Source organism: Misgurnus anguillicaudatus, chromosome 16, assembly GCF_027580225.2.
Source record: "Misgurnus anguillicaudatus chromosome 16, ASM2758022v2, whole genome shotgun sequence".
Taxonomy (NCBI): domain Eukaryota; kingdom Metazoa; phylum Chordata; class Actinopteri; order Cypriniformes; family Cobitidae; genus Misgurnus; species Misgurnus anguillicaudatus.
In genome coordinates this window covers 21459632-21485566 of record NC_073352.2, presented here as the reverse complement: position 1 = coordinate 21485566, position 25935 = coordinate 21459632, and the positions used below count along the sequence as shown (strand labels likewise).

General features: G+C 36.2%; 1 long non-coding RNA gene across 1 annotated transcript in view; it reads right to left on the bottom strand.

Moving 5' to 3' along the window:
• The window catches only part of LOC141350124 (uncharacterized), a 148616-nt gene that overhangs the window by 100115 nt on the left and 22566 nt on the right, over positions 1 to 25935 (bottom strand). The window contains exon 2 of the long non-coding RNA XR_012358110.1: positions 24306 to 24407. This is a non-coding gene — a long non-coding RNA (uncharacterized lncRNA). The remainder of the gene's footprint in view (positions 1 to 24305; positions 24408 to 25935) is intronic.

Sequence of the window (25935 nt, the reverse complement as noted above, 5' to 3'; positions counted from 1 at the left end):
TTGAATATACACACAGAATCCTAGTTTTCCTCATCTACTTTGTACTTCGTGATCAACAAACAAACAAAAACAAAATAGTAATTTTGATGGCATTGATAAACCTGTTGTGGTTTTCTGTGGCAGAGAAGAAACGTAAGCCATCAAAATCTAATCATTTACGTGAAAGGCACTCGGGCAAAGGAAAAATGCCGGCTGTTGCTTGTTCTCTCAAGCTTCTGTCATGCTAACAAATCGACCCCAGGGGATCTTATGAAAAATTTTCATAATTTTATGTGAAGTCAACAAAAATCGAACAGAACCAAAACATTTTACAGCTGATTGCTGCCGAAAAAGTTCAGCGACAGATGACAGTGTTCTTAATATGAAAAAAAAGTGTTTTAATTTAATGGCATTAATGTTTTTTTATCAGTGTATACCGCTAGTCAACTGAATGAATATAACATGGCAAAGATGAATGCACATTTATATATTGATTCAATAGATTTATAGCATTTTGAAAAAAAAAACTTGGATTTATTGCATTTTGCTGAAAAAATAATCAGTTTTTATCATAAATTTTTGAAAATCAAATTATGGATTTGAATCATTATAACCTAAAGATGCTACGTGAAAGATTGTAATAGAAAATAGTGGTTTTCATCTTTTCACTTTCTTTACATTTTTACCAAAATTAGTCAAAATGGATTTATTGCATTTTGAAACCAAACTCTTTATATATATATATATATATATATATATATATATATATATATATACGCATATATATATATATATATATATATATATATATATATACGCACACACACACACACACACACACACATTTACTTGACTGACATTGTGTGCCTTATTACCACCAAATACTGAAAGCAAAGTGGACACAGGTTTAATTCTCAAAACAAAGCATGGATAATAAAATACAGAAACGGATGCAAATCATAGTGCATTCGTGTTGAAAAATGACTCTTCTCTCAAAAGGCTCTCCGTGGCTAAAAAAGGCAGTAAGCAAATTGGAGGTCCAGCAATGTTTATTCCTGAAATGAGCGAACTGTGTGAAATCTTAGTGAAGGTCTTTGATTAGCAGTCTCCTAACACCTAACATCTACTTAGGGAGAAAGGTGATGCAGCAAGAATGAGAGAGGAAAATACAGATGGAGAGAGAGACGGATGAGGGTCGGAATTATAACCTGTGGGAGCTACTAGCTATTTAGCATGTGAAGAGGGAAACAGAAACTCCTTGAGTTTAATTCAAACGCAAATCACACTGTCCACTTTGATTTACAAAAGTACTTAGAGATGGAAATCACTAGCGGTTTATGTACAGCATGTTGTACTGCCTGCTCAGTATTGTCTCGATGCTGTGCAAATTATCTTACTGTTCAATACTCATCAATTTTACAAAGGCAATGCTAGGAAATAAATGACCTATCACCTCGTATTGCGCATTGCTTGATATATGCTACAATCCAAAGGCGTAGATTTAGCTTTAACATTGGAAGGGACTTTTCACAATCTAAACTAAACAGATGTTTTCGCCTACACAGGTGTATTTATATAGATGCTATGGTTTGTACCCTGAATAAAAACGTCCAGACAATAAGACATTGGAGTTTGATTATTTCAATTAAAACGTTGTACAGTTCTTTTATAGGGTAAAACGATTTAAAATGTACCTTAATGAAGTTTAGAGCTGTCTAGATATATTCGGTTTTCTCAAATTTGTTTTGAGGATTAGTGTAACTGAAAGCATAGTGTATGAAAAACTGTGCCTGAATTGCAGGGCTCCGGTTATTTATATTGCTGAAACAGATACATTTGGGAGGAATAAAGTTTATGTACATGGACAACCAGATGCATTTACACTTCTCGGCGAGGCACATCTTGTGCTGTTTGCATCCCAGACTTCAACTCTTAAGGTATATTATCTTTATTCTGAATGGACCATGGATACCCAAATCTACCAAACATACCTCAATGTACCATACATACCTAAATCTATACCCATGTCTTGATAGCAAAGTGCAATTCAATGGCGAATATTTTTGTGAGAGAATACACACGCAAAGTATAAACAGAATTAAACATTTACAATAGTTAGAGTATGAATTTAGTATGTTGGTTTTCATAACTGTATAAAGGATCAAATCATCCTTGTAAAATACACAAAAATAAATATTCTAAAGGCTCTGATTTGTTAACCCACAGCTGAATGACACACCGGAAGCGACTAGCAACGGCAGAGCGACACAATCTCATTAAATTTAATGGAAGCTGGGCGATTTCCAGCTAAACAAGTGACCGTTGGCAACAGAAGTGGGCGTGTCTAAAGTTTAGAACAGGTTAACTTTATGCAAATGACGAGCGACGTTTAGAAGCAACAACCAATGAGAATGAAGCAGTGGAGTTCACATCATTCGTCTTTCATCATTTAGGGGGCGTGCACAATAAAGCTTTAATACCCGTAGTCGGCGTATGTTTTCAATTGTTTTCAATGGAAGCTCTGCGTTTTTTAAATAAGCCAGCAGCTAGCGTTTAAGTTGAAAGAGATGCAACCTTAGGTAAAAAGCTCCGCTCGTCAATGTCAGTTCTCAGATGCCCGTCCAATCACAGTGGAGGAGGGGCAGGACAAGTATAACGTCACGGTCTGATGAAAACCACGTATGTCCATTTTGCCAATTTTAAGATTTTTAGACGGATTGAATGTCCAGGTTTATTTCCGTATACAGTATGCTTCACATATCTAAATGGCCAATGAAAAGTTGTGAAATCATGTCATCTGATTTTCACGTATATCCATTTGGTGTCAAAGCTGTCAATCATGCCGTGTATCTCCCGCCCTGTGGAAGCATCTCGCCAGTCTCGTGAAGTTTCATCGAAGCTCAGCACTGGATAACTGAATAAACATAGCCTGGTGAGACAATGACTTTCCTTCATCGAGGTAAACGTTTCCCCCGACGCCAGACGTACTTCTAGGAGTGACAAAATTACAGTAGGACTGTGCAAACAAAGGATCTGTTTAGCATTACCATTTCAGTGTATTGATTCATTGTCCCTTTATAGTTTGCAAGAGACATATAATACATGTATAATTAGTATTAAATAAACTAAGCGTATTTAATAAACTAAGACGTAGGCTATTTAATAAACTGAGCGTATTCATCTGTCAATATGAAACACGACTTGGCAATTATAATTAATTATCGGAAGAACGCGTATCGACCACCGTTACTGTAATATATGCACGTATGTCCATTTAAACTCAATTTTGGTCAAATGTGCATTATATCATTAAACTGGCAAGAGTATTGTTACATGTAAAGATGCCGTACCAAGCATGACAACGTTACATTCAACTGCTTTTGAAATACAGTGTTTTTTCACTTCCTGAAAAGTAACCGTTTTGGACATACGTGAGTTTCATCGGGCAGCAACGATAACAACAAACAACCGGCTCCCAGCTAAAGTATCACAGCTACCAAAGCGCTCGACTGAAGAAAACAGCTGGCATTCGGTGTCCTCCATGCTTTTACAGCTGTGTAAAAAAGCTTTTGGCGTGTCCCGTCCCTTAATGAGAGAATGGTTACACATTTGTTTATAGTTGTTACTAGGACAACCATAATTTGAAAACGTAACATCCTCATTGAAAGAGACTAGCAGCACACAGTAAGACACACAAATACACAACACACGCACATTAACGCCCACACAGTACTGCACTTTGACTGGACATATTGGCATATTTACACGCTGATATGCTCTCATACACACACGGCAGCCTGCACAACTGCTGGCCCACAGAGATCAGTGTATGATCCACAAAGACTACTTTACCAAAGTCTGAGTCAGTCTGGAATCCCTTGACATAGTGTCCTATGGGACGTACGTAGAGTCAATCAATATGGATACACACACACAAGCGCTTACACAATCGCTCTTTCTCATGCAGAATGGAGACTGTCATTGGCAAGGCATCCTCCCGTGATGAGAACAGGCCCAGATGGTCCCGTCATGGCTGTCAGTGCCTCCGTCTCCCGGAATACACCTGTGACAGCTGGAACATGTGTAGCCAGTCACAACAGCCCAGCTATGGAGACTAATTATCTCCCATCGCTGATCTACAGCAAAGGGACAAGTTTTTTTTTTTCATTTAACATTCTCATCTCACCAAGGTTGGGCTTATAAAAGCCGCAAAGAGCTTTGGCAGAAGCGAATTAATGACTTCTGTCTCCCAGAATGCATTTGCTTACAAAGCTTGAATGAACGTTGTGTGTATATACCTGCTGATATGGTGATCTGATAGTTTGTAAACAGTGTTGCGTGTGATAGATGGGATTTGCTTACGCTGGTTGTTTGGGATTGGAACGACTCTCGGCTGCGCGTTGGGAAAAGGCAGCGACTCTAAACAATGTTGTAATGCTAATCGTTGCTTAGTTGTAAGTGCTGCATGCATACAGTAGCTTCATGGCTGATGCTTTGAAGTTGTTATTGAAGTTTTCTTTTGAAAACTTTAGTGCTTAACATATAATACAATAAATCTGTTTATACAATTTGAGCTAGTTTGCAATAATGAAATGTAGAAATATTTTGTGTTTGTGTTTATTTAAAGGAATAGTCCATTTTCTTTAAAGTAAAATTCAGATAACTTACTCACCACCATGTCATCCAAAATGTTGATGTCTTTCTTTGTTCAGTCGAGACGAAATTATGTTTTTTGAGGAAAACATTGCAGGATTTTTCTAATTTTAATGTACTTTAATAGAGCCCAACATTTAATAGTTAACTCAACACTTAATTTTTTTTTAACAAAGTTTCAAAGTACTATAAACGATCCCAAACGAGGCATAAGGGTCTTAATAGAAAAACGATTGTCATTTTTGACAAGAAAAATAAAAAATATGCACTTTTAAACCACAACTTCTCATCTATCTCCAGTCCTGTGATACGCCGCGTGAACGTAACGTAAATGCATAGTGACGTAGAGAGGTCACGTGTTACATTTATAAAACGCACATTTGCAGACCATTGTAAACAATAAACTAACACAAAGACATTAATTAGTACCATTCCACATACAACAATGTTGGAACGATCCTCTTTCTTAACACTGGGGCGTAAGATCGCGTTCGTCCTCTGTGACCTCTTGACGTCATGACGTAGAGATTGGGGTCACGCTGGCGCATCACGATCGGACCTAGACGAGAAGTTGTGGTTTAAAAGTGCATATTTTTTATTTTTCTTGTCAAAAATGACTATCGTTTCGCTAGATAAGACCCTTATGCCTAGTTTGGGATCGTTTATAGTCCTTTGAAACTCCATTAAAAAAAACTATTAAGTGTTGAGTTAAATATTAAGTGTTGGGCTCTATTAAAGTCAATTAAAATGAGAAAAATCCTGCAATGTTTTCCAAAAAAAAAACCATAATTTCTTCTCGACTGAACAAAGAAAGACATCAACATTTTGGATGACATGATGGTGATTAAATTATCTGGATTTTTTTTTTTAAGAAAATTGACTATTCCTTTAAAAAAAATATTTGTCACCTTGATATTAACACAAGCACATTTATGTATTATTAAAATTACAAAATATACAAATAAATAAACAGAATCTTCTCATCTTTATTGACATTTAGAAACTTCATTATATAAATGCAAAACATTTTGCATAATATTGCTTTGAACATCTGTCAGTATGTAAAGCGTAACACGAGTGCAGTGATTCTTCTCATGTTTTACAATTTACATTCATTATCCATATATGCTTGCTCTCATTGATTTAGTGTTATTAGCAGTAAACAATTATCACATAAACATGCAAAATCATACTGTACATTGCCTCTAGACACAAGGCTTTATAAGCCAGATGTCAAGGAGTTCTCATCTTTATTTTGTGTGTACTGTAACACAGATCAAAACATCACTTAACTTTGCCTGAAAGCCCGCTGAGAGGGTTCATATCATGGTGTGTACTGCATTTCACTTAACATTCTAGTGTTGTCCAATTGATCATTCCAGTTGTGGAAGATTTCACAGTGTGATACCGCAACATAGATTAATGTTAATGCATAACAAAACAACACATGGTGTTCACATCATTTACTTTACTAACTGAAGGGATGCACGAGTGTGCTTAAATGAAGGCCAAAAGGCGAGCTCACTATTTTGAATCTTACAGCTAAAAGTTTGATCAATTGACTAGAGGAAATGTCAGTTGTAGTAATGGTTGTAGTTTATCAACAGTGATGTGGCATTATCTATCCTATAATGTGTCTCTCTGGTTCAGTCCTAGTATTTAATTTAATGGCACTTTTATTCATGCAAGAAACTACTCTATGAGAACTCCTCCAACAAAATTGATGTCTGTCTCAGCGGGATGTGTGAGATATTTTGTAGATGCTCAAGCAGATAATATTCGGAATAAAAGGAAACTTAATTGACAGTTCGCTGGTTCTTTGTGTCAAACGTTTATTTTTGGCTCATCCATACAGTATGCAGAGGCGTTATCTCATTAACTTTATGTATACAGCTACAGTATGCAGTTTGTGGTGTAATGTAAAATTTATATAACTTTCACACAGCTATTATGTTTTGTTTCATTTTTAGTTCGTTAAAGTCAAGCTACTAGCATAGAATCTGAAATACAGAAAACTTGAAATGGAGATCATAAAAAAACGTATTTAAATAAAAATTTTATGTTATTGCACTAATGCTCACTTTCAAGATGAGCAGAGCTATTTTATAATTCAGATTTTGTTTTAAATAATTAATATTCCAGATCAATGTCTGTGTTTTTCTTACAAAAGGCTTCATATTTCATAACACTGGTTTTGTGGTGCAATACTTATTGAATCCAATTGCAATTTGCAATATAAAATTGACTAAAATTACAGTAATAAGATACTGAGTCTTAAACCTGCTGCTGGTGTAACTGATATCTAATTTCTCCTCCTCCCCTACCCATTATATTTAGATGGGCATGCTGGTGTTAATTTGAAACTAATTAGGGTCCTTAAGTGCCACTTCAGTAAAGTATGTTAATGGGAATATTTATGGAAAATGTTCAGGGGAGGTTAGATGTCTGAACACCTTTTGATTAAGTTATTGTAAGACCTGTCTAACACAAAACTGGGTGATACAATAATTGCTAACTTTCACGCAAGTTTCCCCAGGGAGCTTGTAGAGCCCATGGTCTGTACAGTAGGTGAGAAAAGTAGCATTTTGATTCCAGGTTGATTTAGTGTTATGCAGGCTGTTAAAAAAAAAAAAAATATATATATATATATATATATATATACACACACACTGGCAAACATCTTTCACAAGAGAGACAGAAAGTTACTGTCAAATCAGCCATATCCTAGAACTTTGAAGCAATGTGGCAGTGCTTAATTTCTAATTTATTCACCATCTAAAATCAATGGTGTAATTGCACATCTTTTATGCATGCCCCTGCAATGTTTAAAACCTGACATAAGACAAAGGTCACTTACACTTTCAAAACAAATAGTGCTAACTAGCACTAAAAGTGGTTAACTGGCTCATAATCACATGGGAACCATTTTTCGTGCCAACCATTACCTTGCAAAACCTGTGTAGAACCATTTGAAGACTTTAATCAAAATAGATTTATTGCGTTTTGTATGCAACATTCTCTCTGACTGCTGCTTTTCTATTATCTGCATAATTTTCATGAACATTTATTTTTATTGTATATTTTTTATTATACTATAAACTGTAGATTATGTCTTTCTCTGTCATTCCTGTCAGAAACTTTCTAAAGAGACTTTTCCATTTTCAGCTCTCTGCTTTCAGAGAACAAACAAAACCAAACAATCTACTGTATCTGGATTCGAAAGCAGATGCTCCGTAGAGACCACCCTGCTGTAAATCATGGCAACCCTGTGGCAGATGAGAACTAAATTCAAATCACCAGGCCTGTTCATGGCACAGATGATGCTGCATCAGATGGTGGTCTATACCACAATTTCAGCAAGCATGTCTTTTCAAAATATCTAACTATACGTTCACACCGCCACCGGCGAAAGCATCGAAAAACTCTGGCTGCCCTGCCAACAATGCTTAGAAAAGAGTAGTGGATGCTCTGATGCTCGAATACATTCTTTTGGAATCCTTTTTCGCATTTCGAGTGGTTGCCTCCAAACGTTTTTGCGCCTTTCGATTGGATGCCGCCGAACCGCGTCTTAGCTCATTACCATAAAATTTAGTTGATTTCAACTCCTCGATGCTCACACCGTCCAAGACCCGCCGTGCCCCTACTCGTCGTGGTGATGTGTGAACGCACAGTCAGACTATCTTTTAATAGGATGCAATATAAATCTCAGGTTTTGTGGTAGGGGTGAGCAAGGCACAAACTAACACAGGGTTCGTAACATGGCAACCTTACAATTTTATAAAGGGCCCAGCAATCTGTGCTTTTGGTCTGTTTCTCTTACTGTTAGAAGATGATATCCTGTTAATTTGTGAAAAGTTTTGATGTGTTTTGTTCAAGATATTGAACAAAAAGTGTTTTGGAGGCATGGAAGTAAATTTCTTTGTTTTTGTTTTTTGTTTTTTTCTGAAATTGGTGTGCAAGTCACCAAATCCAACCTTATATTATTTGAATCACTGTCTTGTTACCTAAAACATATCAGCAACTCCTAGTAACTAATAACTGATTGAAAACATTTTACACAGCGAGGTTAGTTGCAACACAGTGTTACAATTAAGCCTCAGGTATACAACTATAATGAAATGAAAACAATGTAAAAACTAATCAAAATGATAACTGTTAATACAATATCAGGTGAAATAACTTCTTCAATTATTTTTGTCTTAATTGTGCAGCCATGTCAAAAATCTATTTATATGCATTGATGCATAATACAAGGATGGTTAGACGAAGGATCATGGCTGAATGAATCAACAATATCCACATTTAGTATACAGACAGAATTTTATTGAATTATTTGTGTTCAACTAATATTTCTAGCAGGTGTTACAACAAACCCTCTTTGTGCCCCGCTCTCCATGTTTAACTCTTGTTATCAGGTCCTGCTAACATTTTTGGCTCCTTTATGATGAATTGTTTGTGCTATTCCTCATTTGTAAGCCGCTTTGTATAAAAGCTTCTGTTAATGATTACATGTACTGTAAACATAAGTGACTAAACGCTCTAGCAAACCAATTGTACATAATAAATGTATTCTTTCATCAAATAAGGTTAAACCTGCAGTAATAAAATAAGAAAATATTTTTACTGCCACAAATAAATATGATTTGTTTAACTCTTTCCCCGCCAGTGTTTTTAAAAAAAGTTGCCAGCCAGCGCCAGCATTTTTCATGATTTTCACAAAAGTTTAATGCCTTCCAGAAAATGTTCTTCTTTAAATATATAAACAAACAATATATCAGATGAAAGAACAGACCCTCTGTTTAAAAAAAAAAAAAAAAAGTTTCATCCTACCTTCATTGGTTCTCTTGCAATCACCTCTCAAACATGGGTAGGTTTCTTCAAATCACCCAATTTTATATAGATAATTCCATTTTTGTGAAGGACTTTTGATAGATCGCAGAGCGATCTTTAAAACATACAAAGAGTTCTTTCTCTTTCACATGAGGCGCTACTTCCGGGTTGTATAAGTTGCGGAAGTGCGCCACCTGGTGGATAATAGCAGTATTGCGAAAAGACGGAAAATCTCGTCATTGGCGGGGAAGCGTTTTCTCTTAATTGACGAGATATCTCGTCAATGGCGGCGAAAGAGTTAATAAGGTACAAGATTGTCCAATCCTAGATTCTCAATTAACAGTGCTGCACATTGCAAAAAGTTCACTGGCTTTCTTCTTACAACCTCTACTTTTTAATATTAGTAAATTAAGTCTATTTTACCCATACCATATACTCAGAATCTTAAAAGCTTTTAATGTCCATATAAATCTGGCTATCTTTGTTAGCCATTTCACATTTGCAGCTGTGAATATTTTATATATTAATTTAATAACTATCTCTGCTGCATCTCCCAAAGACATCAAGCCACCTACAGACATAATTTCAATTAATGCTCATATCCATCTATAACTAACCATTGATCCTAAAGAAAAGTGCTGCATGCTTATTTTCCCTTAAAGTTTCTGAGAAGAGCTGAGCAAAGCAACATTGAAGAGCATTAGATTTGGGCCTGATCTTAAACCTTCTAAAACCCCTAAAGATGCTGTGATTAAATGGTAATGTCTGGCTACTAAAGTTGTCAGCTGAGGAAGAAAATAATGCATTGGGCTGAGGAAGAGACCTCAGTTACTTACTGAGGTCTAACTGTGACATTTAGAGGGCACGTAACAAGATGATCAGTCTTCAACAGAGGCTTGACCTCAAATAAGCCCTAAATGAAAATGACACATACAGGGAATATACTTAGAATGGCACTAACAGTGGGGATTTCAGAATATCAGAGCACTTAGACTGTCACAGAAGTGATCTGTTAAAGAGATAGTTCACCCAAAAATGAAAATAATGTCATAAATGACTCACCTTCATGTCGTTCCAAACTCGTAAGACCTCCGTTCATCTTCAGAACACAGTTTAAGATGTTTTAGATTTAGTACGAGAGCTTGTTCATTGAAAATCTACGTACAGTTTACTGTACATGATCAGAAAGGTAATAAAAACATCATCAAAGTAGTCCATGTGACATCGGTGGGTCAGTTAGAATGTGTTCAAACATCGAAAATACATTTTGGTCCAAAATAACAAAAATTATGACTTTATTCAGCATTGTCTTCTCTTCTGCATCTGTTGTGAAGTGCATGCGCGAGACTAAAGTCACGTGACTGCAATGACGCAGATGACGTACGACGCGGCTTACGTGTTATTTGGTGCGCCCCAGCTGTTTTTTTTTCTGTGCGCCCAGGCTTCGTTTACAGGGGAGACGCACGCTGTAAGTTTGAAAAAAAACTTTGCAAACATGTCTGAGGATAACACGTCATCCGCTTCACTGCAGTCACGTGACTTTAATCTTGCGCATGCACTTCAAAACAGACGCGGAAGAGAAGACAATGCTGAACAAAGTCGTAATTTTTGTTATTTTTGGACCAAAATGTATTTTCGATGCCCCAACACATTCCAACCGACCCACTGATGTCACATGGACCACCCCGATGATGCTTCCAGTACCCTCCTGGACATGGACAGCACACCGTACATAGATCTTCAATGAAGGGTCAACAAGCTCTCGTACTAAATCTAAAACATCATAAACTGTGTTCTGAGGATGAACGGAGGTCTTGCGAGTTTGGAACGACATGAAGGTGAGTCATTAATTACATTATTTTCATTTTTGGGTGAACTATCCCTTTAAGCACAATGTCAGAAAACAATTGTCAAAATATTTAACCCAGCAGTCACTGGGGTCATACCCTTTTGAAAAAGTATAGTTATATATAGATATAGTATAGGTTTATTTGCGATTACAATTTATTTAACTACAGGGATTCTAAGACCACTACAAAACACATAACTTAAAAAATATGTGCACAAAAAGTATCGTTGTATTAAAATTTACAAAAATATTTCATCACCCATAGTATCAGCACCTCCTCAACCCTTTTATTGAATGTACAACAAACAAAATCAAATCAAATATATAAATACAGAACAGACTATTGATAGTCACTCTGACAAAATGTACAGTATATTATTTACATCTTCCTATTTGTTTGCCAGGTCCATTTAGCTTGTTTTTTCTTTAAGTGTTACATATATAAATAAGCCTGTGGTGGGACCAAGATACCACCGCCCTCATCTCTGGCATGCTTTCGATCAGACTCAAATCATGCTAATGGGGGTGAAAGAAAAATATCCTAGAGTCATTTTCTGCTACGAATGATGGAATGTCAGAGGAGATCACATGCTGGTCCGGTGATATAAGTGAAGCCGTCGGACCGATTCTTTTGGCTGGGCCCTGCTCTGCAAAAGGATTATGGGTAGGAATAAGAGGAGCACAACGCTGCAAATTAAAGCTGGCATAGCTTTGAAATAGGCAGTAGTCCAAGGTCAAGAGAGGTCGAGTCTGCCGGCCAGCAGCTAAACACCCACGTGCCTCAGTGGAAGACATCTGGGGCTGGTTGCATAAACTTAACCGGTGAGTCAAGACAATTTATGCAACCGACCCCTGGTAGATGGTTCCATTACATATTCACCCTCCTCACTGAAATGTCCTCTCAAGATTGCTCGGATACAAATGTATTTTATTTGCATTTCCCAGGCACTCCCCGAGGTTTACATCAGAATGCAATGATGGCAAACTCCCCGTAGAGTCGCTCTGTCATTTCACTTTAACATCTTGTTCACTGGATAGTAACAAGAAGCATATCACTGCTACATCTTTAATGTCATAACCACAGAAGAAAAATCCATTGCAGCCATGTCTAACTGATACAACTCCTCTGCTATTTCTTTAAAGCAATATGAATAAATAAGATATAAAGTTAGAATTTTGTTATATTGCCATTTAAAAAAATAAAAATATTTCTCAGCCTGCGCTTTAGTATTTCCTGGGCTTAAACTGTGTGCCGTTTCAAAAATGTGTATCGAGTTTGACCCTCAACGGAAGCCTCATATATCAACCGAATTGGGTAAACATTTGCGCAATAAATAACAGGCATTAAAAAAAATCACTGGTCCTTTCATAAATTAAGTGATCAATTATACTGCATTTGGTATTCATGCACTGCTTACTTGTAATGTTGTTTGAGTAATTGGGTTTCGGGATGGTTTGGGAGACAGGGACGGCGGGAGAGGTTGGAAGAAGAAATTAAACTGTGGCTGAAATGTGAGCCTGGCTTTGTGTATACTGACATTTTCACAATGCCTCTTCAATACTAGCTGATATATCTGTAATCTATTAAACATTTCTGCTTTTTATCATTCGGTGCACATGCATAATGCTCTCTCAGCCCACTGGACGTACAGTAGGAGTTAAGGTGGCATCAATTCCAATCTCGCAGTGTTATAAGTGGAGTTGATTGTTCTGTTACAGGAAAATGGTTGTTGATGTGTTAGCTCACTTCATCCTGACATTAAGTTCATATTAATAAAGTTTGATCTCTCTGAGGTTCCAATTAAATTCTTGGAGATTGAGAGCAGATAAGAACTACTTGCTAAAGCTAACCGTCCCCTCCCTACCAGAGAAAAGAGTTCATTACTGTACGCTTTCCCTTGGCAGTTAGTTGTGGATAAGCTGACAATATTCCTCTGCCTCTCTCAAGACTATGCAGTGTGCTATGTGTATACTGAATATTGTATGAAGACCTTAAGTAACTATTGTTGTTCTTTTGTCATCAACTATTTATGCCTGTTAAAGCCTTGGGTTAGGTGCATCTGGGAGAAAAAATAACTAAGCAAAGCAGAAAAGAACAAAGTCCTACCAGCAGGGTGTTTTGGCGAGGCCTCAGTCAATATATTGTACCATACATGCAGTGATCTCTAACAAGTCCTTCTACAATGATGTGTTTTCAACTCCAAAGTTAGACTATAATCATTAAACTAAACTTTCCCTCCTCTCCCCTAGAGTTTCCTTAAACCAAACATTATTGTCTCTCTGATCTGTGTAAAAAAAACTTTTATTGCTACGAGGCTGCACTTTCATACCATAGCTTAGTTCATAGTTTTGTTGGAAAGCATCAACTTAGTCTCAGAGGTTTCTCTTGAACTTTTATTTTGTAGAAATTAAAAGTACAAATAAAAATAGGCATACTTTACTGTAAGTTGTAAAGAGCTATAAAGTTTTACTAGATTTAAAAACATTTAAAAATTGGTTGCAGTGTGCAGTTAAATGGTTTTTGTATATCAAACATTTCACAATGTTTTGTGTTCCACATGAAATGTGGAATAATGCACAATGAATTATTAAAATACAATATCCATTATAAATTTGTTTCAATGTTTTACTAATACAGTGGCAAGAAAAAGTATGTGAACCTTACTAGATTATTAATGAATTAAATGTTTTTACCTCTAACGGGACAACCTGATCTCTCCGCATATTTCCGTGGCCCTGCCACGGACTTTCTTTTCCCTGGCATTCTCACGGATTGGTTACTCAACTGCTTTGTCCCATTTCTTTACCATTGTCGCTTTGGTTTAGATTTATATAAAATGACATCCCTACCCAAACCCAACTCTAACCCCAACGCCAGGCGACAATTGATTAAAGTTTAGAAAATATTGAAGAATACATCAGAAAAAATAGTATAAACCAATACTTACAGTGACATACTAACGCAAACACCAAATCTAACCCTAAACCGAAGCGACAATAGTTTGAAAATAGGAAAAAGCAGTTGAGTAACCAATCCGTGAGATCCGTGAGAATGCCACCGAAAAATATCTATCCCACTATCCCACGGAACTTTGTGAGATCATGTTGCAACGGGAATAGCTGCTTGATGAATTGAAACTAAAGGGTTAATAAACACAAACTAAAGCAGATGTTGTAGAACGTCTGGCGAACGATGATATATAGCGGAAAAATTGTAAAAACTGATTATTTCCCACTATTAATTACATTATATTAAAGGAGTGTAACTACTGTAGTAAGTAAATAATGCACATAAATAAAGTGAGCAAGAGCGCTCAACAATTATATCTAATCAACTGGCACGTGGAATACTAGCAGGTTGCTCAAACAACAAAATCACCAGCTAACTTACTTTTTTGCAAAAACTATAGATAGACTAATACAATAACAGGCTGGGTTAAATAACCACAAAACATAAGTCCACTTACAGTTCTCACGGACACGAGTTTTATCAACTTGTTATCCTCCAGACATGACAGACCACGTCTTATCTCATTTTGGCCGTGTGGTGCGCATGCACGCTCGCGGTGTGAAGCGCGTCTGCACTATTCTCCGAGATGTTTTATCAACTGGCTAGTTATCCTCCAGACAGTGACGGTCCGGACCACGTCTTTGTCACGACCCCGCTCGCGATGTGATGGGCGTACACGCTATTCTCCGAGATGCACTTGACAGCCTTTTGTGCAGCGAATTATTATTTTTTGGACAACCTAGTTAAAGGGATACTTCACCGATTTAGCATTCAGCTTTGTATCTGTAGAAACCCTGAATTTCATAGTTTTCTGAATAAATTTGTCCTAAAATGTGATCTGATCTTCCCCTAAGTCAATGGTATTGACAAACATAATGTGTCTAAAAATAATAACACAAAAAATCTGATCTTTCATGTCTTTACTGAGAAAAAAAATCATAGTGTTTGTGGGAAAAGTATGTGAAGTCAGATTTTTGCATCATCGGAGGACTTTTTTGCAGAACCAAAATGCAGATATCTCTCCTTTCAGGGGGAAATGATGGAGGGAAACATGGTCACTGGAGGATTTTAGACGCATTATGTATGTCAATACCCTTGACTTGAATTTATTCAGAAAACCTTGAAATTCCAAAAAGGTTTACATACTTTTTCTTGCCACTGTATATTCAAAATTATGAATGGATGTGTATAATAGGGATGCACCCATACAACATGTGTTCTGTCCAGCGTTGGGTTAAAAATAACCCAGCAAAATTTAAAGTGCAGTATTTCTGAATGGCCTGAGGCCAGGATTACGTAGGTTTGAGGCGGAAGTATAATGAACAGATAGTATGTGCCGAGAGGATTCAGTTAATATCACTATCTAATTTTTGATGTAGGTGGTATTTTGCGGCTTTTGCATCTGAGCTATATAAATCATATATTTCCTATTAAAAGAAAATCATATTTTTTTATGCATAGACCTTTTCTTCAAGAGTCAGACTCATACAGGCCTAAAATCTTTCTGAGTATACTCAAAGTCTGGCTGTCATGTCAGAAACATGTTATATTTCCTTCCACAACTTGCCATTTGATCCAATCACAGTACCATGGTACTGTAGCACCACAACAGGACTTTTTTGTAAGGGAGATATCCTATTAGCAATGAGTGTCAACTTATAGGACTCTCATTTAACTTTTCAAATAAATAAACTTCTGTTTTAATGTGCCTAGGTTTTCTAAAGATGCTTCATTTTACTTAATCCGTAAGAAATAACATCCCCCATTAACTTGATCTTCTCACCCACACATGGTCTTAATGAAAAAGAAGGAGAAAGCTCTCAAATGATATGCCTATTAGCCTGATAAGGAAGAAAGAGGGAAGAGGAAAAGCAGAGAGTTTGAGTCAGAGAATAATGACCTTCACGGACGAAAGTAATTCTATCAGAACAAAATCAGCAAAGACAATTAGAGGGTTGTTGTGAGCCCAAATGGGTGTGTGAAGCCCATCTAGGGTCGATTAGCCGGACTGGACATGCTGAATGGTTACCGTGCATCACTGTCTCTATTCAAACCACACCATGTGACCTCAACTGCTGACATCTCTGCACATCATATCGAGCCAAACTCCATCTCTCAAACTCATTTATTCTTAACCAGTCTCATTTCACCTTCTTCAATCAAATCATACTGCTGCCACCCCATTCTCTTCTCTTTTTGCTGGCTTACATCATTCCTATGCTGATCTGGTGTATGGACCATACATTTTATGGTGGTCACTCCTTTGGCCAAAAAATGTTTTAAATATCAAATACATTTAGTAAAAATTAAAGCCTAATTAAATATATTTTTGAATTTTAAAATATATTTAGTTTTACCCATCATATATTAACATATTTCAAAAGTTTTTCAGGGGCAACAAATACATTTCAAATTTTACAACCTATAAGGCAAAAAAAAAAATACTACAGTTTGTAAAGGGTGTATAAAATATATGATTTATTTTTGCAGTTGAACATATATTTTTTTCTATATTTTTATAATATTTTTCTTTCAATGCCACATAGAAATAAATGCTAAAAAATCAAAATGCACAAAAAAAGGCCAAAAAAAGATATCGGTGAAAAAATATTTTTGTACACATATATTTTTGACCATTTTTTATATTTTGAAATATATTTAAAATTATATTTGAAAAATAAATATTTTTTTGCAGTATGAGATACCTATAGAAAGGTAACCATGGTTCTGTGGTAATTTAACATATCATGAAAATCAGACTTTTTCCATGTGTAAGTGCTATATATGGTTCCCCAGTGTTTCTATCAAACTAGAAAATGTGTAAAAGAACAACCTAGTAACTTAGATTTTCTAAACAATTGTCTGCTAGCAGGCGAAAAAATAGGTAATTGAGATTTGGCTCCCCTTGTGATGTCAGAAGGGGATAATACCGCCCCTTAATCTGCACTATCCAACCACTGCACTGCTATTTAGTGCAGAGACAGAGAGAGAAAATAATTGACAGCACATTGACAGTTTCAATTTCAACAAACCACCATTATGGCGATCAGTGTTTGCATTTCATCAGCTTATTTGCATTTAAAAGGACAAACTGCACATATTTGCTCACACCTACAAAGTGGCAATTTAGATAAATTATCTTTATGGTATTTTGAGATAAAACTTTACATACATACTCTGGGGACACCAAAGATTTATATTTTACATCTTAAAAAGTCTTGTGAAATGTCTCCTTTAACCCAATGGCTGGCCTTGTCCCTTTTTAACGCAATGCTGAATTAAAATAACCCAGCATTTTTTAGAGTGTACACCATCAATACAGACTGTTACTGCACTTTAACTATAACAAGACCATGATTCATTTGTAAGGGTTAAAAGAATGAGTTTTATAGACTGGTATCCAACATGGAATACTAGTATGCAGGTGTCTCTGTCAGGCTTCTTAAAAACCGACAAAACTAAGTGTTCACCAAACTTCAGTCTTCAAGTTTCACTGGTAAAGAGCATCACAATGCTGGTCCACCATCCAGAGCCAAACTAGTCTAAAGCATAATGGAAATTTAAACTGGTTAATTCCTGTGTCTTTAGCAAGGTGATAGGACCTTTTCTATTTGAGCAGATGTAGAATCACACTCTTATCTTGTATTTAAACTCCCACTGCAACAGTAAGCCATTACATCCCTTGCTAGGTATACATCCATATGTTTTAGTTCGAGCAATCACTCAGTTTGCTGCACCAACAGACGCCGTGAGGGCCACCACTGGGATGACTTCAGACACAAAGCCCCCTTATTCCCAATATCAGCTACACTACCATCTGCATTTGACGGTGGGAGGGTGGTGTGATAGGCATTTCACCCTCTATCAGCCAGCAATAACAAATAACACACGCAAGCAGTAACAGCAGATACAGCTCTCTGATACTCATAATAAGGTTGCTTGGAGCTAAGGGATGGGAAAAGCACTTGGGTGCAGAGATGCCTGGCGAAGTGTGAGGGTGGTCGAAAGATTTGCGAAGCAGACGGGGTCACGCATCGTGTGCCATCTCATTGGCAGGGGCATCGTATCCGTCTTGTATGATGTGAACGCGGTTGTTTACCTGCAGCCCATCAAACAGCAAGCGCGCGGAGAGAGGTAAATAACTGGGAAGTAATTGCACACAAGGGACCGCGTGTGTGTGAGAGCGCGTACGTGTGCATTCTTTCCTGTTTATCTTGATGAGTGACGCTGTGTGATTGCGTGCACAGTTCTGTGCATTTAAGAACTCTTGGGAGGGCAAAGTTAGCACAGGTGTCAAGAAAGTCTTTAATTAGCAAACAAACAAACAAACAGCAGCACACAAGCTCTTCTGAAAGCAGATAGCGTCTCGAAGAAGAATGACTTTGAAAGGCGACTGTTTTAAACCAAACCTAGATGATAGATGAAATAAAAAAGGCGTTTGGCTAAATGTGATGATGGGTGCCATTTTCGATTTAGGGACTTAAAAGATAGCACAGTCCAATATGACAACAGCAAACATTTGTATAAATCATTCCTAAAAGGCATTTACTCAACTTTGAGATAAAGCAGCTTTCTGTTTCTACATTAATAGTAGAAATCATGTATGGCAAAAAAGAAAACAGTGTCCTGATATATTCTTTGTGGTTATAAATATTCAGCCTCATCTCACTGGAAATCATAACTATTCAATGAGGTGGCTAATATGTATGAATTTATATGATGTGAATCGTACTAAGGGTTGCGCTTTATTTTGATAGTCCAATTTAGATATTCTGCTAACTCCGCAACTACACATAAACTAAATCTCGTTCATTTTCAACCACGTCACCTAATTCTCATTAGAGTATTACTAGATTGTAAGGTGTAGGGTTAGGAATGGAGTCAGGTTTAGTAAAATAAGTTGACATACACATAGTTTTAAAGTTACTTAGTACACATTTTGCACAACAACTGCATTATCATATAAAATTAATGTAATTTTAAATCCATAAAGTATATAAACAACGAAAATGACATAAGCTATAGCCACGTGATTTATTTTAATGTTCAATAATGATTTAAAAAGTCAATTCTTCATTTTACGTGAAATCCAATATCCGCTGTGTTATTTTGTCATCTTTCTCCTTTTTTTCTAAACTGCGACAAACGCCAGTCCAGCTTCTCTGCAGAATGCAATAAATCCACTTATCCAATCGCAGCGCAACATTCCACGCATTGTATACAATAATGGTGGTGCTTTGAATACATCCTAGTTTTCCTCATCTACTTTGTACTTTGTCATCAACAAACAAAAACAAAATAGTAATTTTGATGGCATTAATAAACCTGTGGTGGTTTTCTGAGGCGGAGAAAAAAATAGGCCATTAAAATCGAATAATTTACGTGAGATGCCCTCGGATGAAGGAAAAATGCTGGCTGTTGCTTGTTCTCCCGACAGCATCAAACTTCTGTCATGCTAACACACTAACCCCAGGGTATCTTATGAAATACTTTCCATTATTTTACAAGAAGTCAACGAAAATCGAGCAGGACCAAAACGTTTAGCGACATCGTCCCAAGGATGTCAGCACCAATGACAGTGTTGTTAATATGACAAAGTAAGTGTTTTGATAAAAAAAAATCTTTTAGAAACAAATAAAAAATCTTTTATTAAATAAATATTTAATAAATTTAATAAAAAAAACTTTAATGACATTAATCAAGTGTATACCACTAGTCAACTAAGTGAATATAACATGGCAAAGACGAATGCACATTTATATATTGATTCAATAGATTATAGCATTTTGAAAAAAAAAATAACTTAATAAAAAACAAATAATAATATAATAAAAACTAATCCGTTTTTATAATAAATCTTTAAAAATCAAATCATGGATTTGAATTTTTAATGTTATTATAACCTAAAGATGCTATGTGAAAGTTTGTAACAGTAAATAGTGGTTTTCATATTGTCACATTCTTGGTATTGAAAACATATTTTTTACCCAAATTAGTCTAAATGGATTTATTGCGTTTTGGAACCATACTCTATATAAAGCAGAGACTCTAATGACTGACAACTGACACAACGTTGCAAAGTTACTTATAGTTTGTGAAAGTATCATAAATCTTAAATCTTCCATCACTGGGGCAATACAAGAACGTACTTAAATGTACAAATGAGACACAAGCAAATCATAAAAATGTACGAATGTAGTCGTACAAATTAATACGAATTAGCCACCTTATAAAATTGTTACAAACTGCCATAGGTTTGTGCTAAAATCTGCCGGATTATCTACTAGTTGAATAATTCGTATGAATTTGTACTAAGTGAATTGTACAAATATTTACAATTATTATAAAAAAATTTAACCACACCCCTAACCCTTACGTACAAATGTGGTCATACAAATTAGCCACCTTGTAAAATACTTATGGATTGCCATGACATTGTGTTGGCTACAATATAGGAATGCTGGCTGACTAAGTACAGTGACAACCCCAATGTCTCCTTACTTCCCTGCTCGGTGTGAAGGGATTCAAACTGGTTACTAATGAATGACAGACACCGTAATGAGTCCACCTGAGAATTGAAACACATGAGACTTTAAAGGCTTCATTGTTTAAAAGGTAATATCAGCCTGATTAAAGAATACTGCTCAATAAGTGCGACATTTTCCACTGCCTTGAAACTCATGTAAGTAACTTCTGTGCAACACATGCAGTATTGACACAACTCAATGTAGTATCAGTTTTAACAATCCCTGTGTTCGAACAGATATACAGTACATGTAAAAGGAAGGATGTTGATTTGGCTCATTTTGAACTCAAATTACATACATGATCACCCAGGAGTTGGAACATTTGGTAACCCCATTACTTCAACCTTTTTTAAATTTCATATTTCTGAATAGTTGTGTTAAATTGCTTACAATAATCAGTGTCGTTGGCAACAGTAACAGTTGCTATTGAAATTTAGGACTCTTTAATCTTTATACCACGGGGCTGTTGAATGCTGTGTTTTGATTGGCTGAGAAATGTCATATGGGTGATGATTACTTTTCTGTAAACCTGTCAAATGCCTTAAAAATAGGAACCAGAGCAATGTTCGTGGTAACCATGGTATAAGCGAAATAATAATGCACATCTGCGGTGCATTACCACATTGCGTGTGCATTATTTTCTTATAATTCAAAGGCCCGTCATCAATTATTCCAATATAAAGATTATAATAATGCTAACACAATGGACGTCATATACGAACTAATGAACATAATTTTTTTATTGCTTGACAAACCAGCATTTTACCAGACTACATAAATATGATTATAATATGATTAAAATAATCATGCTCCAAATATGGCCTGATGGATTTAATTAAAGTACAAAGTGTCCTTGGGTAAGTAAGAACACTTTTCTTATTGCTGCATGTGAAGATGATCAAAACATCAAAACAGAAGGTAGAAAGTCTCAAGGGAAATGGTTTCCTAAATAAGCTCAAAGCGTTAAAGTCTCTATCTCCATCTTCATTTTGGCCACATCATCAAACTAGGTCAGATTAACAGGCTAACGCTAATTACGCAGGGCTTGTTTATTGCACCTTATCTTCTTTTGACACAAAAGTAATGCCACCAATACTTTTAATATGAAGTACCTGATGGACAAGAGAAAAAACTCAGTTTCTTATATCTGAACTTAAAAGGTTTCAAAGAATGCAAGTAAATATGAAGAATAGTTAACCACTAAATACTAAATCACTAAAGTGAATAAATTATATTTCAACACCGTCCCTAAGGCTTACAAGAAAGGTCTGGGTTCATTAAGATATCTTGGGCATGATGAGACACTGGCTACAACAGTTATTAAACTACTAAACATGCTTACTTATTACATTACATGTTATTAAATTACATGTTATGTTTTAGGGCTATTATTAACACCAGCTGAAATTGTGTCATCATAGAGACATACTCATTTGTGAACCAAAAATATTTTGTAGAGCAATTCACCATGAAACAACTGAAATGACCTCCCTAATAACGGTTCAAAACACTTGAAGTACCTTCATGCTTCAGCTCCTTCACCTCCATATTTGATGTCTCTGTGGTCATTAAAAGAAGCAGAGTATTTCAGTTTCTCAGGTTTTATAGCAGTCACAAAAGTATAATTTTTATACAGTATTATACAGTACATTTTGTAGTAGGAACAATAGCCTCTTTCACACAGTAATTCTGTTAAATTACCATGAATTTACCAGAATGAATTTATCAATAAATATAAAAATGTGCTGTTCACACATGCAATGACGTTCCGTCTTTTTACCAGTAAGACATCATTCACACATCAGTATCAAAATACCGGTAAACTCGGAGAGAAAGCAGAAGTTACCTGTGCCCCGCGGCCGGCGAGCTCCGTGTCGTATTTGTAAACAACGGCGGGTTATGACTTAATATCCACGGTCCGTATTTTGTTGTTTTCACATCTGTGGCAAACGGTCGCGAAGTTGCTCGTGAGCAAACAAATTGCGTGAGGCGGCGTCAACCTGCGTTTGCACATTAGGCTTCACAGAAGTTGTGATAAGGACGTCGGCAATATGGCAAATAGACGGTTAGCTGTTTTAAACAACTTTGGTGAAGAAATGTGGATGTTAACTTCAGGTATGCTCGACTTTTAAGCAGCATGTGTGTGGAAACGTCCGTAAACACTTTGGGGGTAAACGCGTCACCTGTATAAAAAACTCTCTGATTGGCCCGATCTGTCAGCGCGGTCTGACGTCGTCCGTTCTAAATGCCGGTAATCTTATATTTTTCGTTCGCACATAGCGCTTACCGGTAAATTACTGGTAATCTTACAACCTGCCTTACTGGTAAATTGGGAGCACTGATTTACCGGAAAGGTTCTGTTCACACATGACATGTTAACCGCAATTTACCAGTAAATTACCAGTAAAGACTGTATGTGTGAAAGGGACTAATGGCTATGGCATATAAGGTTTTTATGTACATAATACATGGGAAAAAAAACAAAATGGCTGACTAAATTCACGCACACGTTTTGCAAGGCAACATAAATCATGAATTATCCATAAGTTTGTGTTTGAATTTTTATCTTAACAACACATTAGACTCCCGAAAGCCTATATATAGATTAAATATAATAATTATAATAAATAATGTTATCAAAAACTGTACAACCTAAAAAAGTGTATGTTAGTTGGATCTGGGATAGGTTCAGACCTGTCGATCTCTGATTGTCTTAAGAACTACTAGTACTGTATATTACCCACTTGCTCTGTAAGTATCGTCTCTAGAAAGACATTTCAATGTTACTCAAGGGAATTTGTTCATACAATTATTGCACTGCAAGTCTCTTCAGATAAAATGTGCCTGCCAAAATGACAAGACTCCATCAATGTTTATGTTTCAAAATGCTCTTCAGTTTATTTACAGACCACAACATCCAACACACCCTTTTGCATAATGAATCTTTTTAGTGAAATATGAAGTGAAGAAACTCTGCACTGTACCTATATATTATTAAAGACAAATATACACATGTTTCAACTGTTTATGGGTGGGCAGAAGAAAGATAAAGAACAAGAGCAAGGAAACTAGCAAGTAAGGTCTGTTGTAATACTCCACTGCATTGCGTTTTAATGATGGCATAAACCATGAAACACACCTGTACTATATCGACTCCAACATCTTTTCTCTAAATTATGCATGCAAGGTCTAAAATAAACACTCACCATGTGCGGATAAAAACCAGCACCAAACACAAGAAATGAAAGCCTATAAAATTTCAGGATACCTCAAATAACAGCCAGAGCAACATAAACCAAAAATGTGATCGAATGCACCTTTAAAGTTTTCGTGTTTTTGTATTACTACTGCCTTTGTTTCTGGCCCCAAGCCCATCATAGAAACTTACTGTGGGTAAGAACACACCTCTCATGCACAGCCACACATTCACGACAGCTATACAAACATGTGCACGTACCTCTGAGGAGTGTGAAGGTCTTAAAAAGAAGATATATCACAGGGAGAAGTCTCTCAAGATCTGTCTGAAGATCCCACCAATGTCTGCAGCTTAAGACATTATCTGAGGAGGACGAGAGAAAACAGAGAACAGACTGAGATGAGAACTGGAATGACAGTGACAGACCATCTCAGGTACAGTGTTACAGAGCTGGAGATGATGAGAAATGGCTGGAAAAAAGACCTAAAGGATGAAGTTGGGGGAATGAGAATCCTGTGTCTAGATGTGGAATGTTTTTGACAGGTATCGTGTCTCCGTAGACCAGAGAAATTTTTAATTTACCATGCCCTTTAGCGCAAACTAAACGCTTAGCTTTATTCACTGTGAAATGGAGCTCTTTTAATTCTTCATAATCGTCTTACATGCCAAAGACACACACAGCAAGGACAATTATCTTGCCATTTATATAGCATTTGTAATTTCCTTGATGCAATGACATATAAAATAAATCTTTAGAAATTTAAGAGAATAGCAGAGTTCGAACCAATATACAACTACAGTATAATGATAAAGACACAAATGTACAATTTCTTTGGGATCAGTTTCAGATAAAATTTTTGCTGATGAACAATAACTGTCAAATATAATCTCTATCAATTCTTAAAAGTTGTTTGCGTATTATTGATTGTGACAAAGGTTTTAATGTCTGAATTAGAGACGGTAGCAGTCTAGAAGTGGCAAGGTATATGCTTTGTATGCCAGGGACAAGCGCACATTTGTTTTGGATTATTTTTAACAACATAACTCCCATAAAAGTTTGTTATTTACATTGTATTATTTAGTTTTGGATGTTAAGAATTTACCATACAGTGTTATAAAACATTTCAAAACTTCTATGTAAAAATCTATTCAAATCAACATCAATAATCGCAATTCAAGGTGAATAATCGCCAATTTTGATTTTTGTCATAACCCCAATAAGGAATAAATGTATTCTTACAATACAATTTTACTTGCAAGGGTTTTTTCCTCCTAGGACTTTTTCCCATGGTTACAAAATGCGGGAGTTTTTTCTCCTAGGGCAGTGGTTCTCAATCATTTGTCATTAATTTTCTTTGGGGGGAGCCACAAAGAAATGCGCCATACACAAGGGGGGCAGCACGCTGAAAAAGTTTGAGAACCACTGTCCTAGGGGGTTTTTAACCCCGGGGAGTCAGCCAACATTGGCTTAACTTAGCACCCTCTTCTACAGGTTACATCATTAACATGCTCGCTTGAAAAGTTTATTCATAGTCGCTGTATTTTGCTACTTATGTTGTCTGTTGATTTTTCTGTGTTTTCCCCTGCTTCTTTTGATGTAAAGCAGCTTTGAAACAATTACCAATTGTGAAAGCGCTATATAAATAAAATTGAATTGAAAATTGAATTGAACTTGAATTTTATGGGAAATTACAAAAATGTATGATATTAGAAGAAAGCAAGATTAGGGGCCTAAACCTTAAACCTAATATCAATGAGGCAAAAGCAAATCATACTAAAGTGAACAAATGAAATCGTAACTTCGTTAAATAGTTACAAATTAGCATGGCATTGTCATTGACCTACACTCTAAAAACAAACGGTGCTATATAGCACCAAAAGTGGTTCTTTG